At 38.5% G+C, this 14484-nt stretch overlaps 1 long non-coding RNA gene across 1 annotated transcript; it reads right to left on the minus strand.

The window, feature by feature from the left end:
• Positions 1–5708: 5708 nt before the first annotated feature.
• LOC134619434 (uncharacterized) lies at positions 5709–7813 on the minus strand. The gene is made up of 3 exons (XR_010091985.1): positions 7737–7813; positions 6964–7130; positions 5709–6616 (listed from the first exon to the last, which is right to left on the minus strand). It is a non-coding gene; the product is annotated as an uncharacterized LOC134619434 (long non-coding RNA).
• Between the last annotated feature and the right edge of the window lie 6671 nt (positions 7814–14484).

The following is a 14484-nucleotide window of genomic DNA, read 5'->3' on the forward strand; positions in this document are numbered from 1 at the left end:
AATGATTCTGAATTAACTCATAGCACAAAACTACGGTGGCCCTGAGAGTCAAAACGGACTGCAACGTAAGAAAACACCAGCTGTGTCCGAATTCAGGGGAAGGATGCTCATAAGGACACTACCTACCTACGTCACAAGGTAGTGTCCTTAGACGGACGGGTAGTCAGGAAGTGAGCGGCTGTGGACAGCCCCCTTTTTTTCTCCATAGAAACTTTATTGAACAAACAATGAGTATCCAACATAACAGATGGGCTCCTAGCCTTCATCTCCGCCCTTACTTGCGTTTTTTTCTGGTCGCTAGCGCCACAGCGCGAAAACTTCAAAATGGACCCAAAAATGTCGCTCCGTTTTAATTTTAATTCTCTAGGAGCTAGAAAAATCTTATCGTCGTCGCCCGCACGTTTTGTACATTGGGCTCATCAGAGGCAATCATATCCAGGTAAAATAATTTCCTTTAATCTACATGCATTTAGGAATTACTTAGCTAATTACACGGATAATTGAATTATTGCCAGCGTTGTGCCAAAAAAGTGTTCGCCTGCCAAAACTGATTTGCAATGTTTCCGTGTGTAATATGTGTAATATCTTTATGTATGTTGGTAAATAGACTTCGGTGAACATGGTTTACAAAGGGGTTTTATATATACAATAATTACCTGTTGTTCAAGTATCTTTATAAGTCTGGTTATAATGTAGGTACAATTGATATATTTGTTGCGCTGTCTGCTGTCCTCTTGACCAGATTACACTTAAAAAATAAATTTCTAATGTCAACAAGATTGTTTGTGAACTGGATAAATAAAGGATATATAAAAGTCACTGCCAAAAACTGATTGCAGCTTCTACCTTGTTACAGGAATGTTGCTGGCGGCTCAAAGTGACTTGATTTCATTAATGAGGGAAACATTTGACATGTTTCACGTATTATAGACCAACACGTTATTCATAGCAGGTTAAATACGAGCAATCAGTTTAGGGCAAAAACCGGAAATCAATTTTTGGCAGACAATCATTTTTTGCCACAACATCAGTCATTCTTACACATGTACTGTATCATATAAAATATATAAACTAAATATCTTTGAAACGGATAGAATCTAATCTTTTGTTTGTTTTTTTACATAGCACTTCATCAAACTGTTGTCTGCTACAGAGTTACAAGTATTATACTAATAATATAGCATCCACCATCTCCTGCTTGCATATTTCCGAAAACATCTTAGTGGTGTGGCAGCCGTTGATTGAGCCAGCCCTGCAAACCCTGTGGATGGACGATGCAGTGGACAGTGGGAGGAAGCATCCTAAAGCTCTTTGCAGACCACCCTGTGTGATTTTCCACTCACCAACCAGAAAAGACAAACCGCATGTCTCAGTTGCAACACCCCATTCATGTCTGATCTTGCTCCGGCAGATTCAGCAACACTGCCAGAGACTTCCTGTAATCTATTACAGTTGTTAAAGAAACAGTCCAGGAACAGGTCACTCAGGTTAATCCTGTGTGAACAACTGTAAATATTGTTTTTCCATCTTTACATACTGTGTATTTGAAATATTCTTGTTTAATTGTTATTGTTATTTACTTTATTGCTATCAAATAAATATCCAAGTAATATTGTTCAAAGTTAGTGTTATGTTCATACATGTTAAAAATGCCTGTAAATCAAATTGAGTTCAGTGACAATTACTGTTTGTTTGAATCAATTTATTAATAACATAAAACCTTTAAACTAATGCAACACATATAACAATGTAACAAATATATTCAAATAAATATATTTCTCAATACATAACTCATTTGGGAACTAATCTTTCTAGAAGTGAAAACAGTCTGTCCGTCCTCCCCCTGCTCTCCTCTCCTCTGCCTCTCTTTGCTGCCTCATGTCCTCTCTGATGAGGTCTAGCAGCTCATCATCCCTGTCTCTTTTCCTCTTTCTCCCTGTCGTAGGTGGCTGAGCCGCTTCGTCATCGCTGTCATTTTGGTCACCCACTGCTGTGCTTGGCCCTGGAGTGTCCTCAGGGAGAGAGGAAATTAGGACAGGAGGCTTAATGGAAGGCATCTGTCCTATCACCTCATCCATGAGGGCAAACCAGGGCCAAGTAGCAGCAGTGGGCTTCCCACACACACCCTCTCCTGAGCCTGGATACTTGCAATCCTAAAGGCAGAGGAAATCAAAAATGACAGCAGGCAAATAAAAACACCACAACAACTGTTAGTAATTGCACATTTATTAACTTGTGTTCTTAAGAATTATCTTCTTGATAACACACATACGTACTTTGTATTCTTTAAAGTTATCTCATGTCTTCTGGCCTGCAAGGGGGTGACTGTCCCCTGCAGGCCCATCTTCTCCAGAATTGTCCTGATCACACACAACAAATAAGAGAAGAAAGGAAACCATGGCAACTATGTTAATCCCTAAACCCAAAAGTTTTCACAGCAGAACACCAGAGGAACACCGTCTGGACATCACAGGTTCTGTACAGTTAGTCGTTTGGTACCGGGCCACGAGAGTTAAGGCTCCGGTGTGAAATTTATGGTTTTCAGGGGTTTTATAGTTAACTCGGTTTCCCTGGGTCTTTCCCTTGTTGTAGTTGTGTGCCTTATTTTGAAAGAAATATTTACACGTTACCATAGCGACCAGAGAGCATTAAGCGGCAGAGAGGAGGATGTTACTGTCAATATTGGCGCATTTTCAGGAGGACGCTGCTAATAAAGTTACACAATTACACAGTACATTCACGTTTATTATTATATTTACAAAATACCACAGTTTTTGTCTTGGTCAGATCATTTTATGTGGTTGTATTTATCCACGATACCTTAAAGGCCGCTCCGTGTCTGACATAAACCGGTGTGTGGCGCAAAAAGGTTGGGGACCGCTGCTGTACAGCATGGGGGTTAATAGGACCATACTCATATGAATATGATGTGTAAATTGATTTATTCTTGTACCTCCACGCCGTAGCGGCCCAATTCTTCACCCCAGTGAAGAGGTGATCGTTTTCTCCTCGTTTTAATAAATTAAGCCGTTTGGTCTTTGTTCCCCACAACATATCACCAATTCGAAAAAATCAAAATTAGCTGTATGTAAGCGGCAATACATGAAAAATCGCGATACAAGCTGGTTTACGGTTATTTTAGAGAAAAGAAACATGTCTATGCAAATGCCCAAAGCTTAACAAAACGACCGCTATAACAATTTAACTTTTGTACAACCAGATTTTCATATACTTACATTTGAAAGTGTTTTCGTCTCCTGCTTCGACCACCATCGTTATCAGAAACAAATCTCCTCTATGACCCGCAATGAATCCTGGGATATAGTAGGACATGAAGGATACATCGGACCCATCCTTGAAATTCGGGGGAAAGTAGGACGCATTTGTTGCCACATTTTGAGTGCTCTTTGAATTCGGACACCCCTTGTCGCGTCGCTATGACGTCATTGCATCCAAATATGGCATTTTAAGCATCCTTCCCCTGAATTCAGACACAGCCACCATGTTGTGTCCTGTCATGACTATACCATATGACACCACTAGAGGGTGGTGTCGCGAAATAAGAGTAATATGCAGTCGGGAAAATGTAGAGTTAGAACATAGTTAAGATGGCTAACTGATAACTCTATGGCTGTATCCCAATTCAGGTCAAGAGCACCTGGCTGCAGCCACTGTGGAGCTCCACAGTAACCGGATACACGTGACCTCCACACTAACCGGAAACACGTGACCTCCACAGTAACCGGAAACACGTGACCTCCACAGTAACCGGAAACACGTAACTTCAGTTAAATCGACTTTAACAGCGAAAACTAAATTGCGTTCTTGTTACTATTGATGCTGCTGAGAAATAAAAATGGTTTTAAGTGGGGTTTTTTAACACCCTGGGTTTGTTCAGAAAAATTCAACATCCCCTAAATTGTTCGTGGCCAAAAGTATACAGTGGTCCCTCGCTATAACGCGGCGCACCTTCCGCGACACTCGCTGTTTCGCTGATTTTTTTTTTTTTTTTTTACAGCACATCGTGTTGTGCGTTCTGATTGCTGTAGACCATTGTCAATCAATCTAGTCCAGTGTCTCCTGTACAGGAGCGGTCCCTAATAGGTCCACGGACCGGTACCGGTCCGTGAGTCCTTTGGTACCGTTCCGCGAGAGTTGAGGCTCCGGTGTGAAATGTATGGTTGTAGTTGTGTGTCTTATTTTGAAAGAACTATTTACGCGTTACCATAGCGACCAGGGAGCATTAAGAAGCAGAGAGGAGGATGTCACTGTGATTGTTGTTGGCGCACAGCTCAAGTCACCTTTATTATTATATTTACAAAATACCACAGTTTCTTTTTTATTCTTTTGTTGTATTTATCCGCGACACCTTAAAGGTCGTTCCCTGAAAATATTGTCTGACATTAAAGTGGTCCGTGGTGCAAAAAAGGTTGGGGACTGCTGCTGTACAGTACAGAATGCGTTTAGCTTGTCGAATTTACATAAATCTTCGATCGCTAGCAGTGTAACTCTGAAGTGCTGTACTGTATGTTTGTAAGTTTTCTCCCAAACAAACACAACAATGCCGACGAAACGTTTTGCACCCTCAAATGCACCTTTTGGTTTCATTCCATAATACTGGACTATGTTTCTACGAAGGTTTGAACTCTAACAGTGTTTGAACAAAAGAGAAAAGTGTGAAAATGTTCATGCCTGTCTGAGAAAAGTGTATAAAGCATGTAGTGAGGGGTTTTACAGTCTTAACATCTATAATAATTGTAAAAAATAAAGTTGGCTACTTCATGAATTTCACCTACCGCGGGTTATTTTTAGAACCTAACTCCTGCGATAAATGAGGGACCACTGTATTATTAATAGTATAGTCTGGGACATCTAATTGATTAACATCAACATTGATTATTATGCACTGTTATTTTTGTTCAAGGAGAGCAAAAAATATAAAACTCTCTCAGCTTGTTTGTTGCCAAAAATGGCCACTTTTTGTGTATGTTCACAAAATGCTATAAAATGTATATTTCTTAAAACATTTATCTACTTTTACCGACGTGACTCTTTAAAATAGCACCAGTCCTTTTCATCAAAATCAAAATTGTATCTAAATTTTTTACTCTTTATAGCCAGTTAGGTTATATATTACCATTAACTTTTCAGATAAAACGGTGATAAAGTCCTAATGTTTTCATGAAACCTCCTTTTTTCCCCATCTGAGCATCGGGGAAAAGGCTGTCTTGCAATTGGTGAGGTCACTAGTGTGTGCCCCATTTCTTCCAGGATCACTCTCTTTATAGGTTTTAGTGGACTCCTAGTACTGTGAAGTGGTTTCATGGTACAAAGGCATTGTATTCCAAGATCTGGGAGATTGTAGAAATGAGCAGTGATGCCCTTCCTACCATCTTTCCAGAAAAATAAGTGATCTGGAAGTTGTTAGGCTTACTTACAGCAACAGCACTTTCTGCACCTGCATAAACTCCCGGACACATTTACTAACAGTGTTTGTTGCTGTATGTGCTGCAGCTTTGAATTTTTTATTAATATATATTTTGTTAATATTTTGGCTATGGTGTCTTGTTATGAAATGTAAGTAAAAGAGTAAAAGTGTTTTTAGCATGTGCTTCAAAGCTAAGTTTGACTGGGAAACTCAAATCTCAATAGCCAGTATCAACAAAAATTCACTGCAGCCTGTGTAATATTTGATGCGTCATTATTTATTTCAGTCTATCTTGCAAATACATATTTGCGTTGCAATGTCATGCACAAACACACACAAGTATTAGATCCTTAAGATCAAACCTATGTCATTCTTTTGGTCCACTGCAGTGTAGTAGTCGAAAAAAAAAAAAGAGAAGTCAAGTGGCCACAAATGGCCAGGATAGAGCCCAGAGGGTTAATGCGTAAAATGTATAAAAATATTATTGATTACAGGGTAATATATTAATGTTAATATCAACAATAAGCTTTTTATTCTGAAGTTACAAGTATAAACAATGCTGTTGCATTTACACTTAATTTTTTTACTATAACTATGGACATGGAAACAAGTGAATATTTAACAATAAGTTTAACTGGAATTCTGTACACTGAAAAACAAACAACAACACATAAAAAACACAAACAAACAGCCAGTGACTTCATCTGTCCATTAAATGTCAAACATCGCATTGACCCGTAGTCCCTGCTCATCAGCACAAGCTTTTAAAAAGAGCTCCATGTCCTCTGCAAACTGAAAAACAAAGAGGAAGAAGTCCCTCTACACAAAAACACTGCAGATGACAAGCCAGGCAAACATCTATTTGAATGCCTCCTCATCATGTGAGCCTTGAAGATTTTTTTTAAGAAGACTAAGACCACAGTGAGGGCGTTTCATTTTCAAGGACTTTCCACAAGCCACAGTTTCATTTAGCACAGAGGGTAGAGCACATGAATGTTCTACCAAAGAATCAGAAAATGTTTAGATACTGGAGACAAGACATTAAGAGGGAGATGGGGCTCCTCGGAGAGTTCAGTGGGGAGCAGTCCTGAATGCTGACATGAGAAAAATTGCCTTGCCATATCCCCACGCTGTATGACTGTCATGTTACAGACAGGGCAGTGAAAGTGCACCGGTATATCATTTTGTCTGTAAGAGAGAGAAAAAAACAAAACAAACAACAACATGTAATTTAAATGTAGTTGTATAGAATGCAATCAGTTTATCTAACAATCGGATTGTACATATTAACAAAAATATCCAAGCCAACCCTCAATAATGAAAGCAAAATGGTATGGATCACAAGAGCTGTCAGGAAATGTGGTGAACAGGAAAAAAAATATTTAAGGAAAACACGCTTTTTTCTCTCGCTGATGAATGCACTGAACTGTACAATGTGAAAAGCAACTTTTAAGTCAACAAAGAGACTGCAGAAGTGCTGAAAAGAAGAGCATATTTATAACTTTAACTATGAGGTATATTTAATACCAACATACCTTTGAAAGGCAAAGCATTTTTAATGTGTCCATTTATATGCTCCTCAATCTTTGCGTTGACAGTAGGGCTGAAAGTGGGGCACAGAGGGCAGTGAAAGAGTCTTCTGCAACATGTTGTGCATTCCTGCAATTCTGGATTGGAGGCAGAACTCCAAATTGATGAGCATCTAAAACAGAGAGGAAAAACAGATAAACACCATATACACATTTAAGTTCAGGTTTTAGCAGAAATAAAACGTTACAGTTAGCATGTAAGAGATTTGTGGAGAAAATTCTTTACAAAAACATAATTTACAAAACACTTTTATTTGTGGCATACATATCTATTGACATATAACAGACAATTTAACAAAGGCTAACTAAAATCTGGGCAATAAAAAAGCAGAACAGAATGGAATAGAGAATATTAGTATTTATACATATATAAACCTCTTTGTGACGACCTTGTTACAATGTTTTTGCAGGTGGAATGAAAGACATGAATAAAGTGCAATATGCAGTAAATGGAACAATGTGCATTGATGTTACAGATAGTGAAAAGTAGTTCAATAACAAGCAAAAAATAAATACGTTTGAAACTGACCACTAAATGCTAACCAGAGGTGTCAAAAGTACACACATTCCTTACTAAAGTTTAGATACTTCGGAGGTATGACCGTTGTTGTAACGCTAACAAAGTGCCAAAGTAATCAGTGTAAGCAAACTAGATGATTCCTAAAATTATATAATTATTAACGGCAAAAAAAATTATACATGAAAGACTCTGTCCCAACCTTTACGATCCACTTGCAAGATTTCCACAGTCGATGATCCACGCAGGAACGTATTTCTGCCTACTGTGCAGGTCACGTGTTTCCGGTTACTGTGGAGGTCACGTGTTTCCGGCTACTGTGGAGGTCACGTGTTTCCGGTTACTGTGGAGCTCCACAGTGGCTGCAGCCAGACCCTTCTCATTCAGGTTCTGCAGCCTTAAAGTACGCAGCCTCAACGGTCCTCAAGGGCCGCGTACTCAAAGACCACTAAGGCCGGAAGTGCGAGGCTTGTGAAATGGGACGGTCTAGCCTCCGTCGCGCTGCCCAGGTTGCCTAGCAACCATGATAGCTGGAAACGTGTGGTTGACAGAAATGAAGGAGAACATATTTTGTTCATTTGTTTGTTTGTTTCTACACGAGCTTTGTGTGATTTAATAAGTATCTGAGGCTGAGACCACAGGACTGTAAAACATGATTGTTGGCCTTCATATCTGTACTGAACAGTCATTTTAAGATTAGCTAGTAAATAACAATTAGTTAGTGTTGTTCATGAGACTAAAGTCAGTGTAAATATGATATGGCCAATATTATAGTTATTATATTAATCATTATAAGTTATTACAGCAGTGAGTTTGAAGTCTCAAATCAAATCACTTTTACTGTCACATCACATGTGCAGGTACACTGGTACAGCACATGTGAGTGAACTCTGTGTCAAATACTGAGCTCCAGTAAAGATTCAAGTTGCAGTTATTTATATTTCCTATCACCTTAAATCTTCACTCAAAGACAAGTATCTTTGACAGTGTATATATAGGTGTATTATATATATAAGAGACAAATGTTGATCCTTCAGTATGTTGGCATTACTAAATTTGGCTCAATGCTTACATATATGTGTAAAAAGAAAATGTACGAGCTGTGATAACTGTTGCTGATAGAATGAAGAGTAGACTGATATATTAAATATTCCTTTATTGGGTGAGAACATCAGACCATGTCATAACTGCTTTAAGTCATACAGAATAGATATCAGAGCCTTAAACAGGCTGACTTCTGCTAAATGGGTCAAACTGGGCAGAAAGTATACAAACACATAACATCCTTATAGAATATGATGTAACACTATAGATAAACTTACCTCAGAATATATAAAGCATATAAACAATTACAGCAATATGATGCAACAAACACAGCAGTGCTACTAATCCAAAATACTCAAAGCTTCATAGAACTGAAACAAACATTTATTTTTAGCTCCATTCTGCTGCTGATACATACTTTAGGTTTCTGAATATTAAACTTGTTGCTGCCTTTCATAGTGTGTAACTTGAAGGCCCTGAGTACTTTCTCCCACACTGAAAACACTGGAATGATAACATTATTTGAACATTACCTAATAAGACTGATTCAGGACAGACAATTAGCTATTTTAAACTTTTCTAGCAGTCCTTCACAAACAGGGAATAGTCTGTCTATTCTCTCCATCTGTCAGCTGCTGCTGGCTCTTCCTCCTCCTCTTCCTCACACACTGCTGAGTTTGTCCTGGTGGATCATCAGGGGTGCAAAGCCTCACAGATGATGTGCAGCAGTGGGTCCCTCAGTCTGTCCTCACTCTGGACACTTGCAGTTGTCACACATGGAAATCAAATGTGTGATAAGCTGCAGGATTCAAACACAAGTGTAACTTATAAATACATGTTCATACTTTTATTCCACAATCAGACAGAAAGAAAAAGAGAGAGAGTGCAGGACAGACAGACAGGTGACAGTCTCAGGTGTATACACTGCTACAAAACAGCACAAGAGAAGGAGGATTTATTGTTTGTGTTATTACGAGTCCTAAACAAGAAGAGTTCCCAGATGGTCCAGTGGACACATGTGTGACTCCTGTGATTAAAGCATTTTTCTTTCAGCTTAACGAGTGAACCGTCAGCTCGTTCAAACACACGTTAAAGTCCGTTTGGCTCGACACCACCGAACAGAGGCAACAATAAAACATAGCTAACATTAACAGTGCACTGAATCCTGCTTGTGCCGTGATATTCAGGACTGCAAACCGAGCAGCATCACTGACTTTCAGCTTGTTGTGTTTGTGGATATATGACTGACTTTAATTATCCATAAAATCATCACATTCTCTGTAAGATTAAGGTCGACTATTGAACGGCGTATATTTTAAAGGCTTTAAAACCAAGCTGACGCTGAAAGTACAAACATCGCAAATGTCACATAACTTTGCCGACATGTGGCCAACAGTAATGTTTTAATGTTCCTCATTATTAAACATTCGCACATAAATAAGTGACATATTATTCAGTACTTACTTTTAACAGTTTACTCTTCGGCCGCTCCGCTTCTGCCGTCTGCGGCAAAATTATCCACACCGACTGCCGCGCTATGAATTGTGGGATATGCTGGGCCACGAAGTCTACACCGCCACGTCCTTAAAATTCAGGGAAATGAAGGACGCATTTGAGGGCCGCATTTTGAGCAGCCTTCGAATTGGGACAGCCTTCGGCGCGTCGCTGTGACGTAATCGGCCTTAAAATGCGGCCTTTAAGGCTGCAGACCCTGAATTGGGATACAGCCAACGTGTCTCCCTGTTACCTCCACGATGTGAAGTTATGTGCTGCATTCATTAAAGATCACTGTTCCTTGATGAGGACTGGTTCATTACCGGCCGCTGCTACACACCAGCAATAAGAAAAATGCTGCTAAAGCACACAAAACACAACGGAAATAGGAAAAAACACAACGGAAATAGGAAAAAACAGATATCTAAAAGCACAAGGGAAGTGTTTCTGGGGAGACAATAATAGAATAGAATTAGAATAGAATAGAATTCAACTTTATTGTCATTGCACATGTCACAGGTACAAGGCAACGAAATGCAGTTTGCATCCATCCAGAAGTGCTTTAGCCATGATATAGATATATTACAACTATATATTAGCAATAATATAGATCTGTAAATATATTACAGAAGTGGGTCTATTATGGTATGTTATAATGTACACGGTATGAAGGTATGTTATGAATATGCTATAACTATAAGTATGTACAGGCTGTAGTGGTGTACAAGCTATGTACAGGCTATGAACAGGATATAAATATGAAAAACTATACAGAAATATGAAATTAAAAAAAAAAACCTAAACTATATTTCTGTATATCTCATACAGAAATATGAGATATACAGCTATACAGAAATGTGAACTATGCAAGTTATAAACAGTTGTAGAATTAAAATTATCGTATTGTACAGAATGATTATTTATACAGAATTATACAGTAGTGCAGTTAAGATAAGTGAAATATGTGGATAATTTCTACAGAGGCTATATGAAGTGCTAGTGGTTGTTCAGTCCATGTTATTATTGTGTGTATGAGGGTACAGTTGTCCATTGTTTGTTTTTGTCCATTGTGTGTGTAGGTGGTTGTGGGTGTTTGTATGTCCAGTCCATGTGTTTAATGTGAGTCAAATGTCAGGAGGCAGAGTTCAGGAGTCTGACAGCTGTGGGGAAGAAGCTGTTCCGGTACCTGGTGGTCTTAGTCCGGAGGCTCCTGTAGCGCCTCCCAGAGGGCAGGAGGGTGAAGAGTCCATGTGATGGGTGACTGGGGTCTTTGATGATTTTCCCAGCCCTTTTCAGACACCGCTTCCTGTAGATGTCCTTTATGGCAGGAAGTGGTGCTCCGGCGATGCGCTGGGCAGTTTTCACAAACCTCTGCAACGCCTTCCGGTCCGAGGCAGAGCAGTTCCCGTACCAAGTTGTTATGCAGTTGGTCAGGATGCTCTCGATGGTGCAGCGATAGAAGTTCACCAGGATGTCTGAGGACAGGTGGTTCTTCCTCAGAGTCCTCAAGAAGAAGAGGCGCTGGTGAGCCTTCTTGACCAGCTTGGAGCAGTTGGTCATCCAGATGAGATCCTCGGAGATGTGGACTCCCAGGAACTTGAAGCTGCTCACACGCTCCACAGCTGTCCCTTTAATTTAGATGGGTGGATGTGGGTCAGCATTCCTCCTGTAGTCCACGATGAGCTCCTTGGTCTTCTCAGTGTTAAGCAGCAGGTTGTTTGTGTCGCACCACTCAGCTTCAGATTTCTTTTAACCTCCTAAGACCCGAACTCTTCCACGGCATGCATTTTTAATTTCTCTTTGATATTTGGGCATATTGGGGCATATGAATGTAAAAACAAAGAATTACCAGATTTATTTATTTTTTTTACCTTATTTTTGTTTTTAAGAAAAATGAGAGCCACTTATGAGGATATTCGTTTAAAATTGATAGAACAGTAGCAGTATAATGTCCTCGTAAAAGGATATCAGGCCCTTGTAGAGCAAAATTGAGTATTTTGGTCTAAATAACCCAAAATGTGATGTCCACATATGTGGACGCCAGGTCCTAGGAGGTTAATGTGAATATTTAAAACAAACTCATAAATATAAAGAGTCTGTGTGAAAATTGCTTAGTGGAAAAGTTAAACCAATTTCAACGGGTTTTTTTTGTGTGTTTTCTTAATGAACTTTATTGAACACACAATGAGTATACAACATACAAACAGATGAAGTATACAAAAGAACAGAACATGAACATACAAAACCAGGGGTAAAAAAAATAATTATGTGAATACACGCAAAAATTCACATGTATTGTTTTAAGAGCCTTTTTGTTGGTGGAGTCTGATATTGATTGTATGTACAATTCCACATCCTTATGACAGAAATATGGTGTTTCATTAACAAACTAACCTTTATGGATAAAAAAAATTAGCTAAAAGTATTAACAAATTTATTATAAAAAAACATTTATCATTCTTCCTGAGGAACTTAAAGAAACAGAATAAAACATTTTCCCATTGTAAAGAGAATTCCCTTAAAATATGGACAATAACAAACCTGCTAAATGTCCTGCAAGCTGTCTTCCAGTTGATATCTGGAATATATCGGTTCCAGTAAGATATTATATATGAGAGAGACACGATATCTTCTTGGAATAAACTACGTATTCTATTATTGCTGTGACCAAGTTCCTGTGAAAAGCAGATTTTTCCCACTGTTGACTCAGCTGGATCAGGGAGAGTGACTGAGGTAGATATTGAGCTGTCAGTGTTTTTATATAACATAAAAGTACCTGAGGGTATGGCACCAAGCACCACTGAGAATTCCCGAACACTGACTGGAAAATTATATAGTGCGAGAAATTTGTTGTAAGGAAGTAGTTGTCCCTCTTTATTAACCAGCTGAGCCACCAATAGGATCTCATTTTGGACCCAAGTTTCCAGGAAAAGTGATTTATTTTTAAATAAAATATCTCTGTTGTTCCAGATAAGGTATTTGTGTGGTGAGAAGTTGTGTTTATAAATGAGGGTCCACGCTAAGAGCACCTGCTTATGGAAGGATGAAAGTTTTACAGGGAGTTTCTCAACATTGTAATTACAATTTAAAATAAAATTAAAGCCACCAAAATGGGAGAAAATATGATATGGTATAAAATTCCAGATAGAGGAAGGGTTTTTAGGAAAATGTTTAGCCCAATTAATTTTGAAAGTGTTATTTAAAATAGAAAAGTCTAAAAAGTTAACCCCACCTGATTCGTAGTTATTCATCGCAACAGATTTTTTAATATAATGTGTACAGTTTTTCCATATAAAATTAAAGCTCATGCGGTCAATGTCTTTACTAATTTTCTTATTCAGATGTAAGGAGAGAGCAGCATATGTCAATTGGGATATCCCTTCAGCTTTAGTAATTAACACTCTACCTTTCACAGATATATCCCTTTGCAGCCACTGGTTGAACCTTTTTAGGGTTATTTATATAATTGGAGTGAAGTTTGAAGAGCATCTTGACTTTTGGTCTTTAGATATTTACAGTCCTAGGTATGTGACTTCTTGTTTAACAGAAATATTGCAGATAGCATTGGCAGTGCAGTCTTTAATTGCTAGCAACTCACATTTTTTTAGATTTAGACATAAACCACAGGCCTCAGAGAAATCGCTAATCACACTAAGGGCTAGAGGGATTTGATTAGGATTCTTCAAGAAGAGTGTGGTGTCGTCAGCTAGCTGGCTGATGATGAGCTCCTTATCAGCTATGGTGATTCCTTGTACAATACTGTTTGAAATATTAGTTGCAAGAATTTGTGTACAAAGTAAAAACAAATATGGTGAGATCGGACATCCTTAGCCGTTAATCATATTATTAGAGCTATTGTCATTTGTGTATATGGTTTTGATAGCTTTACAGAAAAATTCTCCAAAGGCAAATTTTTCCAAAGAGTGGAAAATAAATTGATGTTCAATTGTATCAAAAGCCTTATAAAAATCCAGGAAGAGAATGAAGCTATTGTCAGGTACCAAATCAGAGTAATCAAGTAGATCCAAAACCAGTCTAATGTTATTAGAAATGTGTCTATTTCTCATAAAGCCTGACTGTGTCTCATTGATAATTGTGTCCAAGACCTCTTTAATGCTGTTAGCAAGTACTAAAGCCATAATGTTATAGTCATTATTGAGCAGACAGATGGGTCTCCAATTATCAATAAAAAAGTAAGTCTTTGTTTGGTTTTGGAATAAGTGTCATGAGACCTTGAGTAAGAGTAGGAGGGAGGGTGTTATTCTCTATACTTTCTATGAAAACCTGCAGTAAGAACGGAGCCAGGAGATTAGAAAATGATTTATAAAACTCTGCAGTTAACATACTTGCCAATCTTGAGACCTCAGAATTAGGGAGACATTCAAAAGGGCTGTTATGGGGGGGGAGTGGTA

The sequence above is a fragment of the Pelmatolapia mariae genome, linkage group LG20 (assembly GCF_036321145.2).
Source record: "Pelmatolapia mariae isolate MD_Pm_ZW linkage group LG20, Pm_UMD_F_2, whole genome shotgun sequence".
Taxonomy (NCBI): Eukaryota; Metazoa; Chordata; class Actinopteri; order Cichliformes; family Cichlidae; genus Pelmatolapia; species Pelmatolapia mariae.